The 23,539-nt window shown below is 36.6% G+C and overlaps 1 long non-coding RNA gene across 1 annotated transcript; it reads right to left on the minus strand.

The window, feature by feature from the left end:
* Positions 1–2,000: 2,000 nt before the first annotated feature.
* LOC134475524 (uncharacterized) lies at positions 2,001–23,055 on the minus strand. The gene is made up of 3 exons (XR_010046703.1): positions 17,927–23,055; positions 17,357–17,483; positions 2,001–2,734 (listed from the first exon to the last, which is right to left on the minus strand). It is a non-coding gene; the product is annotated as an uncharacterized LOC134475524 (long non-coding RNA).
* Between the last annotated feature and the right edge of the window lie 484 nt (positions 23,056–23,539).

Consider the following 23,539-nt stretch of genomic DNA (forward strand, 5'->3'; position numbering starts at 1 on the left):
TGGTACTGAAATAATATCTCATTTGCCTCAGGCATAATGCATTATTTTAGGTACAGAAGCAGATAAAACAGTGGGTCAAAATAATTAAAATATCCGATTGACAGAAGAATTACTTTTGTATTAAATCACTAGAAAGTGATCATGTGACAAAATTTGATTAGAAATTTTGATAATCAAAAGTTTTGAATATAAGCTGGTGGTGAAAGTGTAAATAGTAGCCAAACCTCACTACCCCAGGACTACCTTTAGACCAAGAGCTCTAGCTATGGGCTGGGTGCTAACAGGCCCTTGTCTGGATTCTCCCAGCCATACCCCTTCTCCCTGTGACACTCCACACAATGCTGTATAAGCTGGTGAGAGGTATTATGATCAGGGGCCAGTGAATGTCAGTGTCTAAAGCATCAGATTCCCCAAGCTGCTTTACATATAGACTGGTACAGACTGCTATTTTGCTCCATATTTAAGAGGAATGATCACCAAATTATTAATGGGCTATATCTTTTTCTACTAAGCTCACCTGTTCTAAGTGAGTTGAGACTCACAGGCCATAACTCAGTCTTCTCCATCATGGTAAAGTCAATGTGTAGCCAATTCCAAGGTACTGTTTTTATTTTTTATTTATTTATTTTTTTATTGGTACCTGGGATTGAACTCATGACTGCCTGCTTACAAGGCAGGTGCTTATGCCGCTGAGCTAAATCCCCAGCCCCAAGGTACTGTTTTTATATTACATAAATGAGCTGGGATATTTATAATGATCTAGTGATAATGTCAATTATATTTATAATATACATACAAATTCTGTATCCTGTGGGCAATTCTTATGGTAAAGACCTCCACTGAATCATGCCTGTCAGTACCCATGCCCTTACTAATTCCTTCCCATCTTAACTGGCCTTGGTGGCCATATAATTTTCTTTGATCAATGGGACATCATCAAATGTGACACAAGCAGAGGTGAGATAAATGCTTGAGCACTGTAGCCTGCCCTCTTGCTAATTCAAGGCCAGTTTGCAGTGAAGAAGCCAAGGGTTTTGGAAAGGAAAGGCCTAGATAGCCCCAGCATCCAGCTGACCCAACATCTGACTGTAGTTGTGTGAATCAGTTCAGATAAAACAACAACAGAACTTTTTAGAAGAGTGGAAAATAATAAATGTTGGTGTTTAAAGCTTCTACATTTAGTTGTTTGTTATAAGATAATAGAAATAAAAATAATCCCCCAATAAAGACATGTTATCTCTCCTCAAAGCCTTGTGGACTTTCTGTATCCCATCGTACTGGCACAGGAGGATGTGAGGTTAAGTGTTTCTTAATTAACAAAGATGTATCTGGAAATCTAAATTTTAACATCCAGTTGATGATTTGTTTTATTTAAAAATATTCCTTTTACTGAAAATATGACCTTAGTATAAAGTATTTGATTTGTAGGCTAGTTTTCCTGATAACACACTTATTGACTGCAATCTCTAGCCTATCTGACCTGTAACAATAATACTAAGTTTGTCAATTTCCTTCTTTCTTTCTTTTTTGGCAGTACTAGGGATTAAAATGAGGGTCTTCACACCGAGCTATATCTCCAGACTGTTATTATTAGTTATGATGATGATGATGATGATGATGATGATTTTGAGACAAGATCTCACTAAGTTCCTAGATTGCTCAAGTTGGGCTCAAACTTGTAATCTTTTTGCCTCAGTCCTCTTGCTTTAGACTCCTACAGGGGTGAGGTTACAGATGTGCACCATTACCCCCAGCTAAATTTTTATTTTTTATTTTGTTAGTGTGAAAGCTGGGTATTGGTGTTGCAGTTCAGATAGGCTATAGTTTGAGCTAGTTTTTTGAGGTGTTTTGTTTTGTTTTGTTTTTGCTTTAAACAACTTATTAACTGAAATGAGCTTCCATTTATTTAACTGAAGTGATTTCCATTCTATTTATTTATTTATTTATTTATATTTTAAAGAGAATAAAATCCAACAAAACAGAGTAAAGCCAATCAAAACAAAGCAGTGGAGTGTGGTTGATGTTATGCGATGGATCTGGTTTTTTTTCTGGGTGTTCCACTCTCTGAGGCTGGAGAGTAACAGAAGAGTTGTTATTGCAATTCATGTTGGGATCACGTCTATGATCCCAGAGGAGCTGGAGAATACACTGATTCTTAATACAGCGAGCCTTGCCGTGATGGGGGAATTGAGGGAAATATGGTGAGGAATTACACTTTGAAGGTGTTGGGAAATGACACATAGATCTTGGAAGATATTTCTTTGAAATATGCAGGAAAGGAATAAAAAAAGGTGTCTTCTTAGGAACATTATTAGTCAGATTTATTTGATCAAGAATTTGAAAATTATTAAGGAGAGATGAATTCATGTGACAGTTCACAGAATGGATATTCAAGGAATTAATCAACAAACGCGACAGGAGACAGTCAACTTAGAATTCAACATAATGCAGAGTGGGGAGCCCCAAACAGAGGGAGATGAATTCTCTCATCCCAAGAAGAAATTAAGGTGACTTTGCTGACCATCCAAGGTCCCGCTGCAACTGGCCAACGCTGTGACTTGCTGGGGTCCTGCCACAACTTGCCGAGGTTCCACTGTGGTTGACTTGGGTCCCGCCACAACTTGCCAAGCCGTCCGAGGTCCCACCACTTCAACTCACTGGAGGCGCAGTTACATTGAGTTCGAGGGTCAGCGAGCTGAACAGAGAGCTGAGTTGGCAGGGAGCCTACATCGACCTGTGGTGAGTGATGGGAGTGGAGCCATTCCATAAATAGGGGGGCTCTGGCAGACAACATTCTGGGGCTGGGCAGGACTGGCAAGTACAAAGGGCAGCAGTGACTTCAGTCAATTGTTCCCTTCCCAAACAGGATTGGTGGAGTGCGCTAGGCCTAGGTCATGTGACCTGGCTGAGCCCCAATAGGTTATCTGAGGTCAAGTTCCTGCAGTGGTGGTGTATACTAACCACACTGGCCCGGTTAGGCCTTGGAGGTTTGGCTGGTCCTGAGGGGAAGTGGTGCAAAATAATACAGTAGTGCAGGCCACAGCAGCTTGACTGATCTGGAGGGGAGAGGCCAGCATACGCTGTCCCTGTCTGCAACTCACTAGCACATTGCAGTATGAAGGGTTGTCTAGCCAGAGCACTTTGGAAGAATTGTAACCAACAAAGAAACAGACTGAGGCCTCCTGGAAGAAGCTAAAAAGATGGGACGAGGAAGCAATAACAAAAAGTCCCCAAGCCCCAACCCTAAGAACATTGACCCAGGACAGGTAAATACAAAGAAGAATGAGAACAGCAAACATGCAATATCAGACACAGTGCCAGTGGACATAAAGAGATATATTCGGGACCTCATAAATGAGTTCAAAAGTGAAATATTTAGCCAAATAAAGCAAGATATAAGAAGATTAATAAAAGAGATACTAAGTACCCCTCAAGCAGACACAGATGGAAGAAGGGAGGAACTCAAACACAGGAGAGAACCATTTGATGAAGAATATAAAAAATATAGAATACATGAAGCAGATTCAAAGAGATCACCAGGAAATTAAAAACTCTATGGAAAGATGGCAAATCAGTTTGAAAGAAACTAAGGATAGATTATCCAAACTGGAGGACAATTTTGCAATGTGGGAGTATGAAAGGGAAAACTTTTTAAAAATAACAAGGAAACAAGCAGTAACAATACAAAGGCTAGAAGATGACAAAAGGATCTATAACTTGAGAATAAACAATGTGAATGAAGAAGCAGGGGTACAAACAAAGGAACTACAAAGACTATTTACAGAAATAATTAAGGAAAACTTCCCAAACATAGGAAAAGGAAATGATATTCAGATGTATGAGGCATACAGAACTCCAGCCACCTACAACCAAAACAGACCTACACCCAGGCATATAATAATCAAGACCCCTGAAATTCAATATTAAAAGCTGTTAGAGACAAGAAACAGATAACCTACAGAGAAAAGCCCGTCAGAATAATGGCAGACTTCTTGACACAAACCATCAAGTCAAGAAGAGCCTGGAGCGAAATATCCCAAGCCCTGAAAGAAAATAACCTCCATCTCAGATTGATATACCCTGTTAAACTATCTCTAGAAATTAATGGAGAAACAAGATGCTTCCAAGACAAAGAGGAACTTGGGAAATTTGCAACCACCAATCCAACTCTACAGAGAATACTCCAGGGCATTCTAGAAGGAGAGAAAAGTACTAGGATTCCAGGAACAGTGGCAGAGAGGCCACAATGAATGGAGCAGAAAACAGAATGAAGAAGATAAGCAGAAAACTGATGGCAAAAAAGAGCATAACAGAAATGAGGCAGAGAAGATTTTATTCAAAACTGATATGATTGATAGTATCAAGTCTGAGAGTATAGGCATCTACACTGAAGATGACAAGATTCTATGATACACATTCTGGTTTGATAACTGCTGGTTTTTTAAGTTCTACACTATATACAAAGTTGGGTTTTTATTAATACTGTTATGTACTGATATATTCAATTATACTATGTCTGATGATATAGCTAATTCTATTGGAGATAACAAGAGACAACACAGGAATCACGGTAGAACCCTTTGTACAACGGTCTTATATGTTTATTTTGTTTCATGTGTTTATAGGAATATGTTTTGTTTTGCCTTGCTTTGTTTTGTTTTTCCCTCTAATATAGAAAGGATAGAAATACATGTTACGACTCATGCATGTGTAGAATCTGTAAACAGTTTATGAGAACTGATCATATGACACATGATGAAATGAACAGATACATTGAAGAAAAAGAGACACTAAAATATCCAGTGCTGATCCTGAAATGTCATAATGTGAAACCCAGCAATAGTATTATTCTTTGTTCAGAGTCATATTAGCCTGCTTGGGTTTATTCAATCTCAACATAATTGAAGATATGGATAACTGTATGTATGTTTAAATGTATAGGATTGATAACCATATTTCTAAGTTTTTGCTGGATAGTTGAACAGAACTGGTTGCAATCTCACTGTTTGAATCCCCACTTTATAAGCTCCACTTTAGTATCATGAATTACTATTTGTAAGAAGACAATCTGTAATCTTCAACTAGTGATTTCTTACTGCTTTTTTTTCTTTGAAAGTATATGTTATTTCTACCCATTTTCTGTTTTGTTTAGTCTCTCTTTAAATTAAATTTTAAAAAGACACCACAATACCCAGTGCTGATCATGGAGTGTCATGATGTGAAATCCAGCAATACTATTATTCTTTGTTCAGAATGATTTTAACCTGCTTTAGTTTGTTTAATCTAAACATAAACAAATATATGGATAACTGCATGTATGTTTAAGTGTATAGGGTTGACAACCATGTTATTAAGTTTTTGTTGGACAGTTGAACAGAACTGCTTGCACTCTCGTGGTTTGAATTCCCATTTTACATGTTCCATTTTTGTATCTTGAACAACTATTTGTAAAACGACAATATGTTAACATCAACTAGTGATTTCTGTTTATTTTTTTCTCTGTATTATTTCTACCGATTTTCTGTTATGTTTACTCTTTAAATAAAAATTTTTTAAAAAGACAAAAAAACCCACAAGGTAGTGAAAATAATTCAGAACTTCAAAGCAGGATAATAGGCTACCATAATATATCTTTTTATCTTTATAATAGTTGTCCATACTATCAGACATAGTAAAATCAAATAAAACAAAACAGAATAAAATCAATCAAAATAACATTGAATAAAACAAAACAATAAACTGAAACAAAACAAAATAGTGAGAACAATACTGGGTTTCAAAAACAAGGCAGAAAGGAATTCTTATTTCTATATTTTGTGCTGTTATCCTCCTAATAGATGCTCCGATTACTGGCCTTAGGTCTGCCAAGTCAATCAAACAATACAAACATTTAGTTGTTTTTATACCTCAGCTGCTATTAGCTCAGTCTGTCCTCTGAACCAGCTAGTTGCTTACTGCAGGGGTGTGATGGGGATTCTTGATTCTCAGTCCATGCACCAGTCAGCACACAGGAAGGGCAAACTGGCTTCCCCTCTTTCTGAGCCTTGCATGGTTTATGAAGGTTTCCCAGACAGGCAAATTGGCTTCTTGAAGTGTTTCTCCCACACCCAGCATGGCTTCTACTGACTCACAGGGAGGGTAAACATTCTCTCTTCTTGGGCCTCACATGGTTTACCTGACTTACTGGAAGGGTGAACTGGCTTCTTGATGTGCTCTTCCCAGACCTAGCATGGCTTCTCAACTTACATTTTATTTTGATACATCTTTTTCTCATGATGATTTACAGGATCTTCAAGCCAATATAAATATTTCATAAATATTGTGTAGGTATTCATAAATATTATGTGGGTATTCACCTACACAATACCTCAGCAATATATTTCAGCAAGAAAGACACTGAAGAGTGAAGACCCAATACAATTAACTAGATAGAATGGAAATCCTTTCCAAATATTTGTTTCTGAGTAGAGGAACCACACACTTCTTCAATGAAGAAAAGCATTCTTATAACACAGGATGATTTTTTATGTTTAAGTAGGGGCTAGAAAGTGCAACTGCTGTTAGGTGCTGAATGGCAGAGCTACATCCCCAGTGTATGCAGTGAATGCATAGGGAATGGGTACCAGCAACTCAGGCTCCTTTCCACTGGAAGTGTGCTTCCCTGGGCAGGGCTGGCTGGCACTTCAGTTGAACCCAGGTAACTTTCTCTTTGTCTTTTTTACTTTTCTGATCATTTTCCTTGATACATTTCAGGAAGCTATCACAACTCTGAGTGTTTAATATGCTCAGTATGCACATTAATCCTCTTGACAAGCATCTTGCCCTTAACTTGCTTGTTTACAGCAATGCCAACAGCATGCTGGGTAACACTGTAGACTCTTCCAGTTTTGCCGTGGTACCATTTGTGTGGCATTCCTTTTTGCACATTACCCTTTCCCTTGATGTCTATGATATCACTGTTTTTTGTAGATTCTCATGTGTTTGGCCAAAGGAACAACCCCATGTTTTCTAAAAAGCCTAAAGAACATATACTGGGTTCCCCTCCCCGTTCCCTTCATGTTCATCATTTTGGCAAATTACTGGAAGATGACAGTTCTGACTGAAAGTCTAGTCTTTCAAATCTTATATTATTTTAAAATTTGTTTACCCACGAGATACAAGGCCTTCCTAAACATCTAAAAATAATGATTCTAATCAATTAACCCTTCATTGCCTAGTGATCCCTTTTCGCAATGCCCATAATAATGGAACATAATGAAATTTGTTCTTTTCAAATTCATGTTCCTTGAATATTTCTAGGTAATATATATGAATGTCATGCAAAAAATTCAAAAAGATTCAATCTTTGGCATAAATAGGTAATATTTAGTCATAAAAAACAATATGTATATTTTAGTGAAGGAGGCAAGACTTCTGTTAAGGTTTAGATCTGGAATGTCCCCCCAATCCTCAGGTGCTCAGAGCTGAGGCTTTAGAAAGGTGATTAGGTCATGGGGGCACTATGGCTGAGTGTGCTGTGAAGATACAGGATCTGGTAGGAAGAGGCAGTCACTAGGGGTATGAGCTGGAAGAGTATTATCTCCCTCCATAGCTCTTCCCTTCCCTCTCTGCTTTCTAGCCTCTGTGATATGAACAACTTTCTACCACAGTAGCCCCTTCCACAAGGCAATTTCTGCCTGGGAACCAGTTGATTATGGAACTAAAACTTCTGAAACTGTGAGTCAAAATAACTCTCTTCACTTTTAAACCATGAGTATTGAGTATTTTATCAAGCAAAAAAACCCCAAAATTTTTAAAGAGAAAATTTTAAAGCAATAAAATGACCAAAAAATGATAAAAGGAAGAGAATAGATATCTTAGTCTGTTTGTGCTACTATAACAAAATATGTTAGATTGTATGACTGACTGACAACATAAATTTAGCTCTGGAAGTTGGGAAGTCTGTGTTATGGTTTGTGTCTATATGTCCCCACAAAACCTCATGCACTTTTAGATGCGCTTTTTCAAATGTAGCTGAATCTAGAGTGTGTGATTGGTTCATTGTTCAATGCTGGGATTAAGGGTGCTAGGATTAAGGCTGGGTGATTGTTGGATCAGTCCACTGATTGGATTTGCTCCACCCTAATCCTAGAATTCTGGATAAGATAAAAGGAGCAGAAAGAAGTTTGTTTTCCCCTTTTTTCTCACTGCTTTTGCTGTCTCCTGCTGCCCAGCTACCAAGAACTGCTGCACCCTGTCATGTGCCACCCTTGCCTTGGAGGCAGCCAATTATGGACTGAAATCTCCACAAATTTTGTAAGCTAAATAAATCTCTCCTCTTCTAACTTTGGATATTGAACATTTTGTTTTAGCAGTGAGAGAAAAGTAACTAAGACAATCTATGATCAAGATACCAGCAAATTTAAAGCCCAGAGAGAACTTTCTCTGTGCTTCATAGATGCACACTTCCCTACTGCTTTTTCACATTGCAGAATAGGTAAAGGAGCTCCCTCGCGACTCTTTCATAAGGGCATGCACCCTGTTCATGTGGTTGGAAATTTCATAGTTTAATTACTCCCAAAGGTTCCACCTCTTAATATTGGGTGTTCAGTTCTAACATTTGAATTTGGGTAAGACTACCATTCAGATCATAGCAAGACAAGAGCAACACGCTTTTAATATAATTAGTATCTAATGTAGCAGACTATCTAGAATTGAAATGTGAACTGGAAATGAGAGACACTCAGATGCAAGTTAATTCACTTTGCAACCATTACTCTCAAAAATATACTCAGGAAATCAGAGGTTCGGAGTATTTTCAAAGCACTGAGTGGAACAGATACAGATAAAAGTAGGTTGTTTTCAACTGGCTGGTTGGAGGGTAGCACCCTGACCCCTTCCTCATGGCAGATCACCCGCCTAACTCTGCCAGTGTTCAGAAATCTGGAGCCAAAGCACAGCAACCACAGCTGAGGTCAGAGGCAGCAATTGTGATGATAGGAGTATTATGTAAAATTCTTCATATCAAATCAGCACATCACAGTCTTCTTGTGTTGAAGGTCACTGCATCTTAATACATGTCTTAAAGTCAATAGATAAATGATTCCTTCTAAAACAAAAGAATATTTAATTAAAAAAAAACCCTACAGATATTGACAGTCAGTGTGAATAGCCTACAAAGCTTCTAGTCTTCTTTGAAAAACCTTACTCTTAAATAGAAAAATTCAACCCCAAATCATAGATATTTATGAATAATTTCTACCGTGAAAGAAAGATAGTTGAACAGAGACTTGGAAGAACAAGAGATAATGCAAGGAGTCAGAAAAAAAGTCTAAAGTAGTGTAATTAATATCCTCAGACAACCTCAGAAAATATTTTTCATTTGTATTCCTTAAGCGAGATGCTGTTGAAAAAAATGAACAGTCAGAGAGAAAGAAGAGATAGAATAAAATGATAGGAAATATTTTAAAGTCCAATAGTAGGATTGGAAGGCAAAGTGGAAACAATGTCCTAGAAAATAGAACAAAATTAAATGAGGCAGAAAATGAGAAAAATGAAACTTTAAATTAGTTTCAAAGGTCAATCATCCAAATAAAAGAAGTTATAGAAAAGGAAAAATGATGACAGGAATAAAAAATGTTCAACAAACAATAAATATTCCAGACTGTAAGTATACATCAGATTGCAACGGAATAAATGAAAAAGGCACATTGTGAAAATTAGACAAGCTTCTTTAAAAGCTTCAAAAGTTAGCAAGGGAAAGATCAGAATAAAAATTAAAATGACACATAATTTTTCTACAACGTGGAAGTTAAAGTGAAATTGAACAGCTTTTAAATTCTGCATAAAGATGATTTCCAGTTCAGAATTCTAGATCTATGCAAATAATCTGATAAATAAAGTCTCACAAATTTATCTCCCTTATACTTTATTTTTCCAGGCAAAACAAAGAGCAAACCAAAAAAGAGAAAGATGTAGAATCTGCTTCAGGGGAGACACACAGAGAATTGCCAGGATAATGATGAACATACAGTTTTCTAGGGATAATCACTGTGCAGCTACCTGAAGAGTGACCAGTTGACTGGAACCTAAGGGCCACGCCTTTTGAGAACACTGTACCCAAGGAAAAAAATTAAATATCTTCAAGAATATTGAAAGTTTTTCCTTTTCTTGGAGTGTATATAGAGATTTATGAAAAATCAAAAGTAATAATTATTAACTCAAGGAAAAACAAAGTTTCATGCAGGTATGAAAATACTACCACAGACTATTTCATGACTCAATTAAAGTATTATTTTATTGGTTTAAAATACCGAACAATGGTTAACAAGATAGATGGCAAAGTATGGAGTGATGATGATTCTGGGGAAAGAGCATGGTACAAATCTTCATTCTTAAAGTCTGAAGCCAGGACTGGGGATGTAGCTCAGTGGCATAAGTGCCTGCCTGACAAGCACAAGGTCGTGTGTTTGATCCCCAGTATCAAAAAAAAAAAAAAAAATCTGAAGCAAATAATATTACAGATTTAAATCAATCAAAAAATAACAGAATAATCAAGCCATTGACAAAACTAAATCATACTTATATCTACACAGTCAATTAAATATATTTGTATTAAAATTGTACCTTATAATGAATTAAATAATGGTTGTATTTTTAAAAGATTATAGAGCCAGATGTGGTGGGGCCTGCCTGTAACCTCAGCACTTGAGTGGCTGAGGCAGGAGAATTGTGCTAAGTATGAGGCCAGCCTGGAATACACAGAATTCAAGGTCAGTCTGAACTACCTAGCAAGACCTTGCCTCAAAAACAAACAAACAAAAACAATGTAGGTAGAGATGAGCAAGCCAGAATCTGGTTATGTGAAAAGAAGGTCATTCTGCTTAATTCAGTTTACCAGAGAGCTCACGATCTGGAAAGAGAAAAATGTCCTAGGAGTAATGATGCCCGGGTAACAGAGCACAGAGAGGTCTATTTGCTGTGGTTGACAGGGAAAGGAAGAAAAAGCAATTTTGGAAGAGAAGAACAACATGAAAGAAGGAATGCTCAGCAGTAAGCATGGCAAGTGGCCAAACCAAAGAAGCTCAGCCTGGCTAGAGGAGGACTGAGCAGAGGAATGAGAGAGAGGGAAAGAGAAGCCAGATCTGTTTGAGACACTCTCTGACTCTGCATTTGTCAGCTAACATCCAAGTTGTGGTTCCTGTAGGTGCTGATCTATCTGAACCATATACCAACTTAAGCATGAAGCTTCTGAAATGAGATTTTTGCAGACACCTGCTCAGCTTCCATCATCTTTATATTTTGCAGATATCCCTGCTTCCACATTATCATCTGTGTCAGTTAATCTTGATAGTCATTTTATTGGATTAAGGGACTCCTGGAGAGGTAGTTGGATTGTAAGGGAGCCTAACTTCATCAGTGAATTCAGAGTGGGCTGGACTCTTAGGAGGAGGGGTGAGTTGAAGGAAATGCTATGACCCTGGCAATTAATGTATCTGGCCCCTTTCTCCTTGTACCCTTTCCCTGTGCTATGCTTTTTGGCAGCCATAAAGTAAGCAGCTTCTCTGCACTATACCCTTCTGCATGATTTTCCAGCCTTGGAACCAACCAATCATGGACTAAACCTCTAAAAACATGAGCCAAAAGAAATAATCTTTTCCTTTAAATTGTACAGATCAAGCATTTTGGCCTAGCAAACAAAACAAAACAACCTAGGCCAATACACTCATCTACCTCTATTCTTATTCTAGGGGACTGACAACAGCTGGAAAGACTCACATTGTTCATGTGGCTGTCAGGACATGTGGTTCTACTGTAGTCAGTGATAGTATGTGTGACCTTAGTAAAAAACACCAAACTTCTATTTATTAAGCTCAATTCAGAAGCTAAATCTAGAAATGCTTGAGTAAAGTTTGGGCTCTCATTCCCACAGGGCAACAAACAGTTGGAGCAACAAATCGTAGCTCCTTTTTTTTCCTACTCCTTTAAAAAGGGAAAGAGTTGCTATTTAGTTTACTACAGTCCCTTCCATTATCTGTTGTTCCTGATATTGAGGCTGTCAGTTGTCACTTATTGCTATGACGCTTATAGTTTTGTTTTATTTTCAGGAGCAAAATTTTTTGACAATGAGCTTATTTAACCCATTAATTGTTACTATTGGAACTCTCATGGCTTTTGAATATGCCACTCTAGCTCTATCACTTGTGAAGTTCCATTGTAAATTTCCTGTGCTGCAAATAAAGGCACTCATTAGGTTAGTGGGCCACCGAATATGGGGCACATGGTTAAACAGAGTTCTCCTGCCTTTTCATAATGGAGATAAACTGTTGTGAGGCAAGGACATGCAGAGTTCTAAGAAGTATAATAGATATTTTGTAGCTGTCCTATCTACATTCCCTAGATATTGTAAGTATTGTCATTTGTGGCTCATGGCTGCCTCTGCTATAAAAAATTACCTTCAGTGATACAAAAAAGTTAGGTTTCCTACCTCAGATCACCCACGACTAACTATACAAAGGCTTTCCTCTTATATCAAACTAGGACAATTCAGGGTAAGATTTACAATCTAGGCTTCTCCTTCCTCCTAAATCAGTTGAGTAATAAATTTGACCTAAAAACAGATCCTTTATTATCTCTTTCTCTTCTTTTCCTTCACACATATTTTTTCTTGAAAAGCACAACAATAGAATCTTTGTCTCAAATCCTATTTCCAAGGGACTTGAGAGAACTGGAATTAGCAGTGTTTCTAGGAAGCAAATCCAGGCATGGATATTGAATTACCCATCAGCTGGACCACATCAGAATATTACCAATCCCTGGCATAATGTTACAGTAATATTGTAAACCTTTCACAAAGGGAATAATGTCAGCAAGAAGGCATGTTAGAAAGCTACAAGCTTTCCTTCTTTCATAAAGACACCAAATTAACAGTATATAAACCAGAATTCCTCTGTGAAAACTCCAGAGACTGAGGAGCTGCATCATCCAGGCCAATATCAAACCAAGACAGAGCTTCAGCCAAAGAGGTAGAAAAATTCATAGTATTTGCATACATATTTGCACCCCTACACAATACAGGGTATCCTACTGGGAAAGAATTTCCTATACCGGGACTTCTATCTCAGGACAGAAAAGCATGGATCATGTTTCCAACAATTTGGCTTGAATGGAGGCTTCTAGAGGGATTAATTTCTGTCTGACCCAATGTGGAGAATTTAGGGACCAGAAGAATGTGGAAGCTGTTGAAAACAGGCAAGCACCACTGAATGAACATTAGAACTACAGATCCACAGGAAGACACAAGAAAAGATTCCTCCTAAAACCTTTGATAGATTAATTAGTGAAGCGCTTTCCCTGTGTGAAACTGGTATGCCAGGACTTGGAGCAGAAGTTTTTCAAATGTCTATATCACAGCAAAAGATTTTAAAGTATATAAATAAATAGAGAATCATGATCAAATTGACCAAAATAAAATTTTGGAAGTGGACCCTAATGAAGGGGATGCCTATGAGGCGCCAGACAGAGAATTTTAAATAACTTTTGTAAAAATTCTCAGCAAGCTAAAAATTAATATAGACAGCTAACCAAAGTCAAGAAAATGATGAATAGGATGAGACTCAATAGAAATATATGAGGTTGTAAGACAAACCTAACCAAAATTCTGGAGTTAAAAAATAGAAAACAGAAAAATTCACTCAAGGGATTTAACAGCATAATTAGGCAAAAGAAAGAATTGGTGAACTTAAAAGGAGGTCATTGAAGTTGAATCAGAAAAGAAAACAGATCAAAGAGAAAAGGACAACTTAAAAGACTTGTGTGGGACATAATCAAACAGACCAACTTATGTATTATAGGTGTGCCAGGGAGCAAAGAAGCTATTTGAAAAAATGAGGATGGAAAGCTTTCTAAATTTGATGAATGAAATGGACACACAAATTTGAGACACTCCATAAGCAAAGACTTCCTAAATAGAATTCTAATAGCACAAGAAATAATACCAAGAATCAACAAATGGAATTATATCAAATTAAAAAGTTTCTATGCAACAAAAGAAACAATAGAGTGTAGAGAATCTATTCAATGAGAGAATGCTTTGTTAGCTACTCTTCCAATAAAAAACTAATATCTAGAATATATAAAGAAACACATAACCACCTGCAAAAACGAGTGACCCAATGAAGAAATAAGTAAATGAACTGAATAGATACCTCTCAAAAGAAATATAATGGCATAAGTAGTGAAAACATATGCAACTGTGTAGCAGCTCTTTTTTTTGTGCCAGGAACTGAACTCAGGACCTTGTGCTTGCCACGCAGGCTGTTATGCTGCTGAGCTAGAGCCCTGGCCTGCACAACAGCTTTAGCCATTTGAGAAATATAAATCGAAACAACTGTGAGATTTCATACCACCCCAGTAAATTGGCTGTCATCAAAAGAGGACATGTGCACACACACACACACACACACACACAAATACGGATGAGGAATCCGTATGAAGGTCCTTCCAAAAACTAAAACTAGAACTTATCAGAACTGTACTTTAGGTATATTACTGAAAGAGTTAAAGTGATACGTGCATTCACATGTTTATAGCAGCATAATTCACAACAATTAAGTTCTGACAATATAAATATATGGCAACAAATGAATGGATAAAGAATATACATAATTTCAGCCAGGAAAAAGAAATGAGATAATGTCAGATGTAGAAAGTTAAATACCATATGTTTTTTCTTATATGAAAAACTTAAATAAATGAATAAAATAGATATAGGAAACTTAAAAGGTAGACTCTTGGAGACAGGGAAGGAGAGTGGAGAAGGGGAAAAAGGACTGAAAATGATCAAGGTATGTTTTAGGCATGCCCCACTTCTCTAATGTGAATATCTCTATTCTGTATTAAAAATATGTACTAGGAAAATTAAGACACTCAATCACTGGAGAATGACACAAAGACACATTATGATAAAACTAGAGTCTGAGAGAATGACACAAAGATTATGATAAAACTATCTAAAATGAAAAAGAATCTTGATTCTAAAGTATTTTCCATGTGATCTGGCTCATTCAGTCTCTGCCTACACCTGTGTCTTCAAGCGTTCTACCTGTTTTCCCTTCTAGAAGATTTTGTGTTTCTGTTTTAATATTTAGATCATTGATCCATTTTGATTTTAGTTTAGTGCATGGTGATAGACATGGGTCTAGTTTTAGTCTTCAGCATGTGAAAAGCCAGTTTTTCCAGCACATTTATTAAAGAAACTATCTTTCTTCCAGTGAACATGCCTGGCACCTTTGTCAAAGATAAGGCAGCCAGGTGTGTTTGGAGTTGTTTCTGCATCTTCTAATCTGTTCCACTGATCCCTCATATTTTTTTTTGCCACTTGTATGCTGTTTTTATCAGAGTTGTTGTGTAGTATAATTTCAAGTCAGGGGGATTGTGATGCCCCTTGACTTGCATTTGTTGCCCAGAATTGCTTTTGCTATTCTAGATCTCTTCTGGTTACAAATGAATTTTAGGGTTGTTTTCTCTAATTCTGTGAGGTATGTTGATGCCATTTTGATTGGGGTTGCATTAAGCTGTATAAAAATTTTGGAAGTACAGCCATTTTCACTATTTTGGTTTTTCCTACCCAAGTGCAAGGAATACCTTTTCAATTTTCTGATATCCTTTTTGATCTCCTTTTTCAGAGTACCATAGTATCAACAACTGAGATATTATCTTATTAAAAAGTTTTTGCATGGCAAAAGAAATCACCAACAGAATGAAAAGACAATCCACAGAGTGGGAAAGAATTTTAGCCAGTTGCCCCTCAGACAAAGAACTAAAATCCAGAACATATAAAGAACTGAAAAAAATCAGAGCCCCTAAATTCAAAGATCCAATCCAAGAAAGAGCATCTGAGATGAATACATACTTCTCAGATGAAGAAGTCCAAGTGGCAAATAAATACATGAAAAAATGTTCACCAGCACTGATCATTCAAGAGATGCAAAATTAAAACAACACTGAGACTCCATCTCACTCCAGAAAGAATGGCTATTATAAAAAAAAATCAACCAATAACAGATTCTGGTGGTTCTGCTGGGAAAATAAAACATTTCTCTATTTTATGTGGGAGTATAGAGACTGGAAAAATCAGCATGGAGATTCTGCAAAAATCTAGAACTAGAGGTCCAATTTGATCTAGCTATTCTCCTTCTTGGTATCTTCCCAAAAGAATTAAAAACATACCACAGTGATATATGCACACTCTTGTTTACAGCAGCACAGTTTGTAATAGCTAATCTTGGAAATAACCCAAAGGCTTTTCAACTGATGAATGAATAAAAAAAAGATGTGAGTTTTTAAATATGCAGTGGAGTACTACTCTGCCATAAAGAGGGATAAACTTGAGACATTTATTGCTAAATGTGTATGTTGTACAATTGAGATATGGTGAAATGGGAAGAAATTGTTAAAAAAATAAAAGGAAACTAGGAAGTAGGAGAGGAAAAGGAAGGAAATAGAACAAATGAAAAAAGAAGGATAAAATGGAAGCAAAAATTTATAAATACAGAGGGGAAGGGGTTGAAGCCAGAGGAGGGGAATGTGGGAGAAAGACAAATCAAGGTGTATCATGTACAGATTCAGATTCACTATGATCAGTGTGATCATCGTATACACATAAATTGTACCAATAAAGTTAATTAAATTTTTAAAAAAGAATCGTGAAAGAAGAAGCAAGAGAATTCTGCATTTCTCAGCAGAAAGTTTGTAGGCCAGAAGACAGTGTGATAGGTTGATATATTCAAGGTGTGGAAAGAAAAACCCTATAAATAAAGAATATTGTATACAATAACAATGTTCTTCAAAAGTGGAGAAATTAAGACTTCCTTGGATAAAAGCTTCATTACCACTAGACCATGTCTATAAGAAATGCTAAGTGGAATTCTTCTATTTGAAATGCAAGGTAGGAGACAGCAACATGAAGCCAAAAAAAGGTGAGGTTGAGCTGGGGTTGTGACTCAGTGGTAGAGCTCTTGCTTTGCATGCACAAGGTCCTGGGTTCAATCCCCGCACCACAAAAAAAGTGAGATTCTTTGGTAAAGGTAAATATGTGGGCAAATACACCAACTTGGTAATTATTAGAAACAAATATTTAAAGGATTATATACCATATGAAGCAGGATTTATTCATGGAATGTATGGATGGTTCCTTGTGAAAATCAGTGTAATACATCACATTAACAGAATGAAAGACAAACTCCATGTGATTATTTTAATTGATATAGAAAAATTGCTTGACCAGATTTAATACATTCCCAAGATTAAAAGCAAAAACAAAAGCTCTTACTGAACTAATAATAGAATAAAACTGCCTCAATCTAATAAAAATTACCTGTGAAAAGACCAGACATAGAATGATACTCAGTGGTGAAATACTGAAAACCTTTTCTGTAAAGTCAGGAACAATGAAAGGATTCCTATTCTTGCCACTCCTGTTCAACATACATGGAATCCTGGCCCTAGAAATTAGGAAAGAGATAGAAATAAAAAGGCATTCAAGCTAAACATAAGTAAAAGCATCTCTTATCATAGAAGGCATGATCTTATTTATAGAAAATACTAGAATTTACCTACACATACATACATACGTACAATTAGAATACTCACATTAAGCGAAGTTATAAGGTATAATGTCAAAATGCAAAAATTAACTGTTTTTATTCACTAAAATGAATAATGAAAAGAAAATTAAGAAATAGTTCTGTTTATAATAGTATCACTTAACACAATGTCCTAATAATACCATTTATGTTGCTATAAATGACACAATTTTTACTTTTTGTGGCTGAATACAAGAATACAATTATGAGGAACAAGCCTAATCAAGGAGGTAAAGGACTCGTAGAGTGAAAACTAAAAAACATTGCTGAAAGAAATTAAACAAGCCAAATGTGGTGTGTACCCCTTTAATCACAGTACTCCAAAGCTTGAGACAAGAGGATCACTGCCAGGTTCGAGTTCAGGCTGGACTGCACAGAGAGTTCAGGACCAACAGGAACTACACAGGAAGGCCTTGCCAAAAAAAAAAAAAAGATCTAGAGATCTGTTTCACACCCAGGAACATACTATGAAGCACTACTAAACTGTGCACTTCAAAAAAGCTTGGGATAAAAAATATATATGTAATTTGAACAACTACATCTATGATTACAGTATAAAATGTATTAACTAGTGTTGATTTCTGTTATTTTTTTGAAATTCTGTATTATTTCTACCCTTTTTTCTGTTTTGCTTTTTAAAAATTTAAAATTTAAAACAATTAAAAATTAAAAGCTTAAGATGGCAAATTGGAAAAAAAAAAGATTCTGGGTCCTTGCCAAAACCCATAGCACAGCATACTTACTGTAGGTGAACCTTAATGTAAACTATAGCGTATATTCAGGATATTTTATCAATATTAGTTAAATAATTGTCCCAAATGTCCATATAAAATATTGAGGTAGTTGAAGACCTGAGGTGGGGCAAGAACAAAATAGATAGGTATATAGAAGTTAATATACTATATGCTCAATTATTCTTTAAATATAACTGTGCATCCCAGCATTTGGGAGGCTAAAGCAAGAGGATCATTGCAAATTCAAGACCAGACTGGGCTACAAAGTGAGTCCAAGAGCAGCCTGAACTGCAGAGTGTAACCTTGTCTCAAAAAGGCTATACAAAATAAAGTATATTAATTACTACCAAAATAAAGTGAAAAACATTTCATTTATAGGCACCGGGATTGGTAAGTATGTTTGTCACTTCACAGTTTTCAGGACAAAATACACCTGACACTTATAATTTAAAGCAGAAAAGGCTTCTTCTGACTCATGGTTTCAAAGGATTCAGTCCATGGCTCCAAGGAAGAAATAGCATGATAGAAAGGCATACCAGAGGAATGTGGTTCATTGTATGGTCACCATGAAGCAGAAATAAATGGGAAGATAAGAATATACCCTTCCATGTCACATTCCCAGTGACCCACCTCTTCTGACCAGGTTCCACTTCTCAAAAGCACATTCAGCAGTGAACGCATAAGTGGATCAACCCACAGATAAGCATAGCACCCAGGATCTAATCACCTTCCAAAAATGTAACTTTTGAACACATGAAGCTTTGGGTGGACATTTCAGCTCTAGACTAAAACAGACATATATCTAATATAAGTTGAGGAGATATGTTGGCTTGTGCAATAATTCAAGTATGAGGCAGACATGAAGGGGATGGAATTGCCTACTGAAAGCACTGTGGAAGTGGTGGCTGCTATTACGTCTTTAAAAGGTAGAAATAATAAGCTCAAGTTAATCAGTCATCAAAGTGCAAAAGCACTTCATCTTCATCTTCCCACTATAATTAAAGAAACTCTGATTCATTATAGCCAGAGGGCTGTTCACGTTGAAGATGAAATCATGAATTAATTTTAATATTATCAAAATCCCAACAGATAAATCTTTAGTGCCAGCAAGTCCTCTCTTCTGAATCCAGGGCCCTCATATGGAAGCAGTAGGATAAGACTATTTGGGCAGACATACCCAAATAGTCCTTCAAACTACCCTGAGTACATTGATTCCATAAAAGTTACCCCTCGTCAATGTAGGCAGATACCTGAGAGTGTGAGTTCCCAGCACTGGGGCCATGGACAGGTACTGAACTGGGCTATATAGTGGGTAAGCAAATAAAGTTTCATCATGTATTTATAGCCACTGTCTCTTGCTTGCATTACTGCCTGAGCCCTGCTTTCTGTCTGATCAGAAGTGGCATTAGATTCTCACAGGAGTGTGGGCCCTACTTTGAACTGTATGTGCATGGGATCTAAGTTGCACACTCTTTATGAGGCTCTAATATCTGATAATAGGAAGACAAGATGGTGATGCTAATTCTGGGAAGTAGCTGCAAATGCAGATTAACATTAGCAATCTGGGTTTCTATGTCAGTGTTGACAAGAAGGCAACAATGCTTCTTGTTGTTTTACAATATCTTTTTCAGAGGGATATGCATGAGGACATTTTATGGGCTCTTGTGGGCCAACCAACACCATAGCTACAGAACTTTTTAATTCTTTGAATGATTACATATCAGGAAAACTGAATAGATCATTTTTTCCAGTCATTCTATTTGTAGGGAGGTAGCAGCTACCATGATGGGACAACTTTCTGATTTCACTATTTGGGTCAAAGAGATCACTTCTGAACGTGAGTCTATGTACTGTCATCCATAGAGAAATGCCGGCTAACTCTAAAATGTCACCCAAACTTAACATTTAGTAAGATGTGATTTAAATTATCAACCATGTTCAACTGTATATCCTTAACTTGTATCTGTTGGTGTAGCTCTATAAGGAGGTTGACCTGGAATACACATATCCTGCATGCAGAAGTGAGATATCTTTCTAAATGCAGATTACTGGCCAGAGTTTTTGCATTACAAGAGCCACTCCAGAAATTTCTTTTACAAAAACAGTCACCACTGACAGCACATTTCAGCAATACAGAATAAGTCACAAAACTTGCTTACTCATGTGACATAGTTGGCCTGATCAAAAAACTCAATCTGTTGCTTCAGGGAAGAAGGGAAACTGTATTCAAGTTGGCACATAAAGTATTTGCATTCATAGCTAAAATGGAATTATGGGGCTGAAGGCTGAACATCGGGATTTTTAACATGTTTCAAACATTAGCAAAGATTTTAAATGAAATTGAATCAGGGCCTTCTCCCTCCCAGCTGGTGCATGATCACCTATCTCAGCATTCAAAAGAATTTGAGTGTTACACCCCAACCACAGAAGACATCTGAACTAGAGAGGAATGAATCCACAACCCATCTGTGAATAAGCACAGGAAATCAAATTTGTGCCAGAAGGGGATCAACTGCTTGAAATCACAAATGATGATGGCTTTCAAAATATGTTTGATGCAACTTTAAATCTCCTTATGTTCTGAATTAAAGTTGAGGTAGATTATCCTGAGATTGTCATGAAAAGCACTGAGAAACCTACCTCTATTTTCAACACCTGACCTTTGTGAAATGGGGTTTTCTGTATTGACCCCACCCAGAAAATAGATTATGGAGTATGTTGGACCCCTAAATGCCATACTTCAGATGTCATTGACTCACATCATCCCCAGGGGGCAATGTTTGGTTGCAAGAAAACAAGGCCAGGGCCTCAACTGATCGTGCTTGTGATGAGTTGCACAATTATTTCATCATATACTATAATATAATAAGAATAAAGTACACAATAAATGCAATGTACTTGAATTGTCCTGAAACCATCTTCTCTTTCCCCAGTCCATGGAAAAACTGCCTTCTATAGAATGAATGTCATGCCAAAAAGGTAGGGACTGCTGCCTTACAGGAGAGTGGTTACCCTCCTCAGCATCTAATCCTACACCCTGTTTCTCTTAGAGCAAGAACTATGATCAAAACTCTGCATGGTACAACTTGAGAAGTTTATATCTTCTCAAGTATGAAAAGGGTTATATATTGAAAGCTCTGCTGGAGCTGGCACAGGTGTGCCAATAGAAAAGAGAGAAGTTGTGTGCACATGAACCTCAAGGGTACCAGATCAAGGGAAGCAGAGTATAAAGCTGGAGAAAGGAAAGTTATCCACATGGAGCCAATGGACAAACTCTGCCACCTTGAAAATTTACAAAGGCTTTTCCTGATCTGCTGTTAGAATGCTTCTTGGAATCCTGGGATGTTTAATGGCCCATATTAAGTGAAGAAGAGATAACAGAACTACCATAGTAGGCCGTGGAGGAAGGTTCAAGGGCGCAGAGAAATGTGCCTGATAAAATGGATTTATTATTATCCTTTGTACCATAAAACTCACTAATTGAGTAGCTTTCTAGGAAGAGCTCAGTGGTCACTGGTTATTAAGATAATGTGAAGTCTACTGGTGAAGGAGTTTTTCTGGTATTACAGAAACACTCAGAAATTGCTATCTTCTGTAAAATGTCCTCTATGGGTAGAGGATGATGTTTCAGTAGTGAGTAAATTATTAGCTAGGAGAATCATGGAATTGCAAAATAGCAGAAGTCTAGTATTAGCACTTAGCTGCCAGAAGCTAAGTGGTTGTAATTTCCATCATAGGGAGAAAAGCCAAGTGGTACCCAAGGTTGGCTGACCTGTAAGAATCTATAGAACATGATATTCTTAGAGGCAAAATAAACAGTCAAGGAAGTATGAATTAATATTATTAAAGGAGATCAAGAATATATTATGAGCAGAAGATTGAGATCAGCTTCCCCAACAGAAATCCACAATCTTCCTCCAATTTCCAAACCTAAGTTTTCAGATCCAGAATTCACTGACTGGAAGAGAAAACATAAATTTGAGACAATATGAACTTTAAAATAATAAATTTGAGACAATATGAACTTTAAAATAAAGGATTACAGCACAGTAAAGATCCACAGGGGCCACACGGATATAAATAAAGGAGAAGAAAATCTCTGTCTTGCAGTAGAAATCAGATAATATGGAAGGAACAATGAACTTAGATATAACTTTTCACAAGCATCTTCTCCAGTGCTGCAAATATATATCATTGGTTCAGGCAATAATAACCAATTGCTAATACAGTGATGAAAATTTGATAAGAAATAGAATACAACGATTTCACAATCACAAATGCCATGCTCATAGGACATTTGGTTATTATGGAGTATATTAAAACTAATATTAGAGTAATTTTAAAGTAAAAGGAGACTGACAGGTATACTTAACAAACACTTACTGATAGGACTAATATATACCCAAGTGCCTCTTAATATGATGCATTGAGAAGGGTACAATGTTGCTTTGATGATAATTCTGTCAAAAATGTATTTCCTGAATCTGACTGCAACATCAACAAACTATGGGACGTGTTATCCAAGAACCCATCTATACTCTTCAAGAGCATCAATTTCATGAAACACAAGGAGAGACTCAGGAATTGCTATAGGTTATTGGAACCAAAGGAAACATAACAACTGAATGTAATCTATGATTCTGGATATCGTTTTGCTACAAAGTATTTTTGATACAATTAGCAAAATCTGAATTAGGTCTCTAGACCAGAAAATAGTATTATATTAATTTTGGTTTTTATGATTTGATCAGTATAGCGTGAATATTTAAAGAAATTCCTTATTTTAAACAATATACACTGAAATGTTTAGAAATAAAGGGGAATCACATCTGAAATTTAGTTTTACACACTTCAGAAAAAAATGGGTGATATATACACATTTATCTATAACTAAGAAAAGAATATGACAAATATAGTAAAATGTTAGCATTGGGGGATCTGAATGAGAAGTATATAGAAAATTTTTGTACCATTTTTGCAACTTTTCTGTAGCTTGAAATTATAAAACTTTAAGATATATGTCAAAATAAGAATAAATCTGATGAAGCTTCAATACTACAATAAGTACATTAACGCACCTTGAATGGGGTCCAGGGTAAATTACTCAAATAACTACATATTTGAGGGAACTCAGATCTTTGAAGGAATGTTCTGAAGAGAGTCCCAAATAACACTGGTACC

The sequence above is a fragment of the Cavia porcellus genome, unplaced genomic scaffold (genome assembly GCF_034190915.1).
Source record: "Cavia porcellus strain 051 isolate PalLab524CR breed Dunkin Hartley unplaced genomic scaffold, mCavPor4.1 scaffold_1, whole genome shotgun sequence".
NCBI lineage: Eukaryota > Metazoa > Chordata > Mammalia > Rodentia > Caviidae > Cavia > Cavia porcellus.